Raw genomic sequence first — 8,502 nt, forward strand, 5'->3', positions numbered from 1 at the left:
ATGTATTTGCGCAATTTGTCGATTCAAGTTTAAAAGAAATTTCATAAATTTTTATGCTAATTTAAAAATTTTTATGCCAATTTAATAATTTTTTATATGAAGTAACTCAGGTATTTGCGATGTTTTAAGGTTCAAGAGTTTAAAAGAAAGTTCCCTCACACTTATTTTATGTGAATTTTGTAAACTGTTTATGCGATGTAAATCAAGTATTTGCGAGGTTTGTCAATTCGAGTTAAAAAAAATATATAGATTTTTATACGATATTATTATATTTTTTATGCGAGATAACTGAAGTATTTGCAAGGTTTATCGGTTTGAGTTAAAGAAACATTTACAGACTTTTTATGCGATATTATTATATTTTTTATGTGAGGTAACTCAAGTATTTACGAGGTTTGTCAATTCAAATTATAAAAAAAAAGATTTTCATGCAACGTTATTACATTTTTTATGTGAGGTAACTTAAGTATTTGTGAGGTTTGTCGGTTCGAGTTAAAAAAAAATCATAATTTTTTTATGCGATGTTATTATATTTTTATGCGAGGTAACTCAAGTATTTGCGATGCTTGTCGGTTCGAGTTTAAAAGAAAGTTTGTTCACACTTATTTTATGCGAATTTGATAATTTTTTAATGCCTGGTAAGTCAGATATTTGTGAGGTTTTGAGGTTTTGAAGTCTGAGTTTTCATCAGAAAACCCAAGCCATTCTCCACCGGCAAGTGGTGGCTCCTCTAGTCGCGGCAGAATCCGTCATATCTGCACCACATCGGTCATACGTGCACCATCAAGGGATCCACCGAAGACTAATTTTTGACAGGGTAACAGATATTAAGCATCGACTGAGGCGGCGACTGCCAGCGATGGAGGTGGCTAAGGCGTTTCTAGTGAAGAGGGAGAAAATTCGCATATGAAGGAATTTCGCACCGAAAACAATAGGTGTGAAGGCTAAAAAAGTTTTAAAAATAATAGTATTAACAATTTTGGACAGTGAACGGATTTCTAAAATTTCAAAGTCTTTGAGAAAATATGTCATTTTTACCATCCAGTTCAATCTAAAAAAAATATAGGTAACATTTGAATTTATGATCTATTTAAATTGTTTTTAACGATACAATCATTTTAGGTTAAAAATAGAAAGGAAAACAAAGCCACCCCGGGTTCCTTCTCCTCTCGGTCATTGACCTTACGTTTCAACCGCTAGCGAAGCATCCGGCAAAAGATTAGCGTCAAAAGAAATAAAGAAGAAATTCTGGGCCGTCAGATTTGAAGCCCCACCAACGGGGCCTGGACCGTAGATCGCAGGCCACCGACTCCCTGGTTTTCTATAAATTCTGCCTTCGGGGATTCTTATCTTACCTTCTTTTTTTTCTTCGTGGGTGAGGATTTGTGAGGCTGCCTCTTCTTCTCCGTTCTCTCCTTCGTGGGAGGTTTTCATGGCGATCTCATCTTCTCCTTTCTATGTAAGCTTATAGTTATTATTGGTGTAGCTGTTGTTGTTTCTTTTGGATCTTTGATTGTGTTTTTTTGTTTATTAGGCCATTCTTGATTTTGGTTTTTTCTTTTTGTTTCTCTCTATTTTTCGTCTACAATTTTCTTCTTCTTTCATGATTTTTTTGCTTTGGTTTTTATTTTTCGTTTTTGGTCGGTGTTCACTTGAGATTAAGCTTTTCCCCCTTTTGGATGTTTTCATAAATAGCTTTCTTGCTGTTCATGTTTATTTTGAATACCAAGTTTTTGTGTTTAGCAGTTCTGTTTTTTGGTTTTGTGACAAGTTTTCATAAATATAAATAGAAAGTACCATTTTTCTTAAAGAAGGATGAACCTGTTTTTTATTTATCTTTTTTGCTCTAGCACTACACCACAATTATTTATTAATTTTAAAATAAATTTTTGTATTCGTGCTTGTAAACCATTTTTTTGGTTTTGATAATTTTCCTTGTCTCTTTATTATGTTCCTGTTCAAATACTGAGACGAGAAATGATTTTTAGTTTCTGGTTTATTGTACCTGTATCATTTGCCCGAGACTGGTTTCAATGGCGCTTTAGCTATTTCTTCAATTCTATTTCCTTTCAATTTTAAGATTCTATCTTCTTCAGGTTTCTTGTTGATTGGGTTGGGTTCGGCTATTTGCAGGCTGTTTTGTTGCTGCTTTTTAAGCCAAAAGCAGGAGATCAGAGAGATTTTGTGGTGTTTTCAAGAGGCGATGGGTGAAGAATGCTTGGATTGCTAAAAGTGTGACCATGTTCATGATTTAGTGGGTTGAAGATCGCTCGTGTCCTTGGTTTTGGTTTCCCATGGAAGGGCGGGTGAGCGGGTGCTGAGATTCTCAAGTGTTGGTGTTTCCCTTAGTTATGTGCTTGATTTTGAGGATGGCTTTGGGGCTTTTCCTTAAGATTTGGGTGTGATGGGATTTTGTGGTGTTTTCAAGAGGCGATGGGTGAGAAATGCTTGGATTGCTAAAAGTGTGACCATGTTCATGATCTTATGGGTTGAAGATCGCTCGTGTCCTTGGTGTTGGTTTCCCATGGAAGGGTGGGTGAGCGTGTGCTGATATTCTCTTAAGTGTTGGTGTTTCCCTTTGCTATATGCTTGATTTTTTGATGATGGCTTTGGGGGTTTTTCTTCTTAATGATTTGGGTGTGATGGTTGTGCTGTCATAGTCAGAAAAATGTTGGTTGTTTTCTTATGGTTGGATATGGATTGGGGATGATGTGGAAGGGGTTGGAATGGGTTTGTTAGGGGAGGGATGCCCTGTTGGGGCGCTAATGGTTTTGCTGAAGCGGCTGTGCCTTAGCGGGTGCGCTTGCGGGCCAGCCAAAAAGATTAATAAAAGTTGTCATTTTTTGGTTTGGGGGAGGGTTTCGCAGGGCTGTTTTGCCCGGGGCCCTCCCGGTGTCTGTGTATTGCTTTTCTTGCCTTCCCCTCCATTTTTTCCCCTTTTCTATCCTCAACCAAGTTATGCTACCATAAAAGCGATTGATGATGGTGGGCTCATCTCACAGTTCTCCTTAACATGGTGCATCAGGTATGAAAAGTTAAATGATTTTATTATGATATTCTGGTAGCATCAATTTAAATGCTTCGCTAAAAAGGAAATGCAGGATACTCGGTTTTGCTTGGTTCATAGACCTTATATGTTAAGAGATCCTTGAGATTGACAATTAAATTCTCTAGCATTATATTTGTGGCTTAACTTTGGTACAAATCTGCAAATCATACGGAATTACATATTGCAGATCGTGCATTCTTTTTGTGTTTAAAACATTTATAGATTGCAAATTTGTTGATTTTCTTTCCTTTGTGGAAGGTGTGGCAATCTTTTGATTCCCCAAAAATTAGGAATTATGAATATAGCATGCTACAATGTGTGAATCTACTAATTTGATTGTACTGCTGTTCTACGTTTCTGCCATTTGGTATTGCTGTTCCTGTATGCTTATAAATAATCTTGTTTTGGAAGTCCTAGTGGGCTTAGTTTGAGGCTGATTTCATAGGGATGTAATTTCCAGTCTCCTTATGTATCTCATTGATGGTCTTCATCAATGTTTTGGGTCTGTATCCATAGATGTATGCTTCTGTGTGAAGGGAAGTTTCAAGATGCCTATGGTTATGTGGGTTGTTGCCAACTGAAGTTGCTTGGTGTTGATATGGATTGGTGATTATGTGGAAGTGGGTAGAATGGGTTTGTTAGGGGAGTGATGCCCTGTTGGGGTGCTAATGGTTGTGCTGAAGCGGCTGTGCCTTAGAGGGTTGTGTTTGCGGATCAGCCAAAAAGCTGAATAAAAGTTGTCATTTTTTTTGTTTTGGGGAGGGTTTCCCAGGGCTGTTTTGCCTATGGGCCTTCCCTGTGTAGGTGTCTTGCTCTTCTTGCCTTCCCCCCCATTTTTTTTCTTTTTCGAACCTCAACCAACTTAATTCTCCTTAACATGGTACATCAGGTATGCAAGGTTAAATGATTTTATTATGATCTGGTAGCATCAATTTAAATGCTTCGCTAAAAAGGAAATTCCTGATACTCGTGTTTGCTTGGTTCATAGACCTTATATGCAAAAAGATCCTCGAGATTGGCAATTAAATTCTCTAGCATTATATTAGTGGCTCAACTTTGGTAAAAATATGCAAAACTCATGGAATTACATATTGCAGATCGAGCATTCCTTTTGCGTTGAAAACATTTATAGATTGCAAATTTGTTGATTTTCTTTCCTTTGTGGAAGGTGTGACAATCTTTTGATTCCCCCAAAATTAGGCATTATGAGTATGGCATGTTGCAATGCGTGAATCTACTGATTTGATTGTACTGTTCTACATTTCGGCCATTATGGTATTGTTGTTATGATTATAAATAACGTTGTTTTGAAAGTCATGTGGGCTTAGTTTGAGGCTGATTTCATAGGGATGTAATTTCCAGTCTCATGTATCTCTAAAGCAATAGATTGCATCGATGGTCTGTATCAGTGTTTTTGGTCTGTATCCATAGAGGTATGCATCTGTCTGAAGGGAAGTTTCAAGATGCGCATGTTACGGGGGCTGTTGCCAACGGAAATTGCTTGGTGTTGTGGTGGGTGGATTGCTGTACTCTGTGTTGCTGTGAAGGCATGCTGGTGAGCAAGTTGCTGCTGTCATGGGGAACAAGATGTGGATTTCTGTGGTCTCAACATGCAAATCCTGGAGGAAGTTGTGGCCAAGGAATTGTTCCCACTGCTGGTAATGATTTTGGATGAAGCAGAATTGTTTTCTTTAGGAAGGTCGTCCAGGGCATCTCTTCCGTTGGCTCTTGTCTTCACGCCTGTTTAGTGTCTGTTTTTCTTCATTATATGGTCCAATCATCTGCCTGATTCCATTTCATTTCAGCATCTATCTTATATCCACTGCAACTTGATATATCAAGGGTTGCTGGTCATAGGGATAAGTTTTGTTCCACAATTATGCGATTCTTTGGGGATTCTTTTTGTGGGATGTGACGAAATGAATTCATAGTGATTTTTGTTTTCTTGTTATATGTTAAGGAAGCTTTGTTCCGCTGCAGTGATGCTTTTTATATGGTAAGACTGTTTTTCTGTTTACTGCCTTGTTTTTTTTTTGTGTATTGCTATTGCTATTGCTATTGGGCTTGTTGGCAAGAGATTGGTGCTGGCTGAGTATGGTGTGATGCCGCCTGGCGGTGTCCTTTGAAACGACGTTCTAATACTGGTGCAACTTTGGAGCTTGGCCACCGTGCTTGGGGCTGAGTCCCTTGTATCTTTGCTTTGGTATTTTTTCGTCTACTGTAGTATTTAGCATTGATGGTCATCTTTGATCGGACAATAATTTAGTACTTAGATGTTGATTTGGCAATTTCTCAAGTTGTTTTGCAGAAACCAGCAGAGCGATGCGCATTTCCTTTGCTGTAATATATTAATTGATGGTATGTTCCTAATTTTTACCATATGCAGTACTGGCCTTCTCATTTGAATTGTGGTCATTTTTTTAAGATCCATATGGATCTTTGAGCGCATTTGTATATGGATCTTTAGCTCAAACTTGGTAGAGCACTTGAGTCTGTTTTCATGGGTTCGTCTCCTTTCCGCATAAAAGTTTGCTCTCTCCTCCCCCCCCCCCCCAAAAAAAAAAAAAGGTGTTGCCATCTTTCTAAAGCTTAAAAAAATGTTTTGCCATTTTACAGAAAGCAAAAAAAAAAAAATGTTTTTCAAACGTTATTTGTTTTTCATGGTGATTTTGGCATGTTTAGATGGGCTGGGCATGAGTTGAACTTTCCAGTTGTTTAGGGATTGGACATGGAATCACAACGGGGGCTTTGCAGTTTCAGTCGGTTCGGTTTGCCTAGCAACAGCTGTTCCTTTTTGTACCGGCTGTTCTTCTGCAGGCACGGGGTTTCTTTTCTGTACTGTTAAGTTGCTTAGCCGTCGGGGGAATAGGATTAGTCCTTTTGGAACGTGATATTTGGGATTTGTTGCTGGTAGCACAACCCCCAAGACAGCCTTGAAAATATTCTAGAAGGGCTATAGAGTGCTTTTTGAGCCTTGTGTCTGGGTCGGGGCAATTGACATTGATCACGGATTTAGATGGGCTATCATTTGAAAAAGCTCAATCTTGTGAAAGCTAGACACATGGGTCAGCCTCGTCACACAACTTTCTCAAGTGAGTTTAAAAGTGGTTTTGCATTGTTAAACTAAATTCACAATCACAATGTGCACCATGTTTATTATTAAAACTTAAAGTGCTGTTGTGGTTTGCATTTACATGATCTTGGAAAAAATCTAATTTTCAAAAGCAGCTGAAAATGAGCGTTTTTGCTCATGCTGACACCGTGGCCATCCGATTTGCATTTTAAAGAGCTCAAAAGTCAACAAAACCACGTGGCATTCATCCAAAATGCAAACAGACGGCCAAGATGCCCGCATGAGCAAAAACGCTCATTTTCAGCATGACCTGATCTGCTTCCGGTTAAAGGGAGCTGGGACTAGGGGTGACTGTGGACCGGGGTGGGGGACAAGATCTCCACCTTCGTCCTGTGTCCCGTTTCAAAATCTGAACCGTCATCCCTGCACGGCGATGGATTTTTAACCTCCACCCCTGCCTTCATCACCAGTCCAAAAGGGGGTGCCGGCCTCTTTTTCCCTCGGCCTATAGTCATTCCTTAAAGGATTGGGGATGGAGCTGTAAAAGGCAGGGATTGAGATGGGGCAGGGTGGGATCTAGAGTAAGTTCATCCCGGCATGGTGATAGATTTTAACCTTCATCCCCGTTTCATGCCCTTCATCCTTGGTTTAAACGGGGTGGGGTTCCGTTGTTGTCCCCAGGTCCACCTGCCATCCCTAATTGGGACACCGTTTCCCAACTCACCAGATTTGTATATTTTTTAAATAAATAAAAAATTTGTTAGAAAATATTTTTTAATATTTTCAATTTTTAAAACATGTTTTGTCTGTTAGTTAAAAGCTGGCTTGATTCATTTCGATTCAATTTATATTCGGTATTGGCTGGCGAATATGATTTCGACACCATTGGGTGAACTTGCCAAGTAGATTCGGGGTTTCAGTTTGTAGCAAAAGCAGGCTTTTGCCTGAACAAATATTCCAGGAACATGACAGGCAGTCCGGGTGATTTTTAGTTATTCCAGGCACAAATCATTTTTGAACCATTTTTGGTTTTTCTGTTCTGTTTCCCAAAAGTGTAATACCGAGTATTGTGGAGATGATATCATGCATGCAGTATTTGAGATGATGGTGGTTCGAATCCACCAAGATCTGTCTCAGCATTCTTAAGTCGCTATGCTGTATTTGAAAACGCTAACGATAAATTTTCTTGGTTTACGCGTTGGCTATTCTATAATCTTAGCTTCATTCTCCACAAAAATGATAGAAAGGTCTCCAAACTCGTTCTTCGCTACTTTATTGAATTGATTCACTAATCTGTCAACATAACTCTTTCCCTCTCTCTCTGACATTCATTTACAGGCGCATCCTAATGTGTTTAAACGGTTTAGAAAAGAGTATATTTGCTCGATCTGAGTTCATTAATGTGTTTTTTAGGACTATATTAGATGAAAGTATCGTTCATGTTTAGAGAGAGGAAAGGATCAATAGCTCATATATATATATATTGAACTCAATCAAGTAAGGTATATTGGCATTTGGTTCTCCTTTCACCCCGAGAGGTTTGTTGCTCAATTTTTTGATATTTAGGTGGAGAGTCTGTTCTGGCTACAAGAAGAAACAGGAATAATAGAAAGACCATGAGATCTGTTGATGTAACGCCACTTGCAACTGAGGTCTTGTTGCAATCGTTTGATGGAAGCAAAGGTGAGGACATCCTTTGGATTCTGTAGATGATGGAGCTAAGTTTGGAACTCACCTTAACCCTCCAGCTGATACCAAGTTACCAACATTGCAGAACAGCGCCGCCAGCTTTGCTTCTAGATATGGAGAAATGAATTGCACCACACCAGCTATAATGCGAGAAGCTCATCTTTTAAGAAGGCTGTTTATTGCCCCCCGAGTCCCTGCAAGATGGGTCGACTTAAGGCTTCCAAGTTGATGGTCAAGGGTTCAATAGCTGGGCTATTCATTCTTTGTTGCAGTGCCAAGTCAAATTGAAAAACTTTTCCTATGGTCAGCGGAAGATATCCTGAGTTTTAAACGCAGCTCCGCATCAACATGACACCTCTCTGCCTGTAATGGGATGTTCAAATTATAATTAAAATAAGGCCTCTCGATCATGGCAAGATTCAATTGAACTCCGTGATGCCTCCCCCACATGTTCATTATTTATTCTGTCTAATCTATGTAATCGCCACCAAATTATGTACGTTTGTAACTTCTTTTATCTTTGCTGATGAAAATTAATATTTCTGCTCAACCAGTGCCCTCTTCATGTGCACCCTTTTGAGATTGTATCTCCAACTCCTAGAGATTGTCACTCTACCAAGGGAATGCTTCCTGTCATCCTTTCCAATCAAACCTGAGAAATGGAAAGTGATGTAGTTTTGGGATACATCCT

The 8,502-nt window shown here is 39.0% G+C and overlaps 1 long non-coding RNA gene across 3 annotated transcripts; it reads left to right on the forward strand.

Annotated features, from left to right (window-relative positions):
* The first annotated feature begins 1,353 nt into the window (after nt 1-1,353).
* LOC149828807 (uncharacterized) lies at nt 1,354-8,240 on the forward strand. 3 transcript variants are annotated; one of them, XR_016434343.1, is made up of 5 exons: nt 1,354-1,459; nt 2,134-5,252; nt 5,347-5,407; nt 7,689-7,805; nt 7,897-8,240. It is a non-coding gene; the product is annotated as an uncharacterized LOC149828807 (long non-coding RNA). The 3 variants fall into 3 exon arrangements; XR_016434344.1 differs by having other exon boundaries at nt 5,358-5,407; XR_016434342.1 differs by having other exon boundaries at nt 2,134-5,407.
* The last annotated feature ends 262 nt before the right edge of the window (nt 8,241-8,502 follow it).

This window comes from Nuphar pumila, chromosome 9 (assembly GCF_984573655.1).
Source record: "Nuphar pumila chromosome 9, dmNupPumi1.hap1.1, whole genome shotgun sequence".
Taxonomy (NCBI): Eukaryota; Viridiplantae; Streptophyta; class Magnoliopsida; order Nymphaeales; family Nymphaeaceae; genus Nuphar; species Nuphar pumila.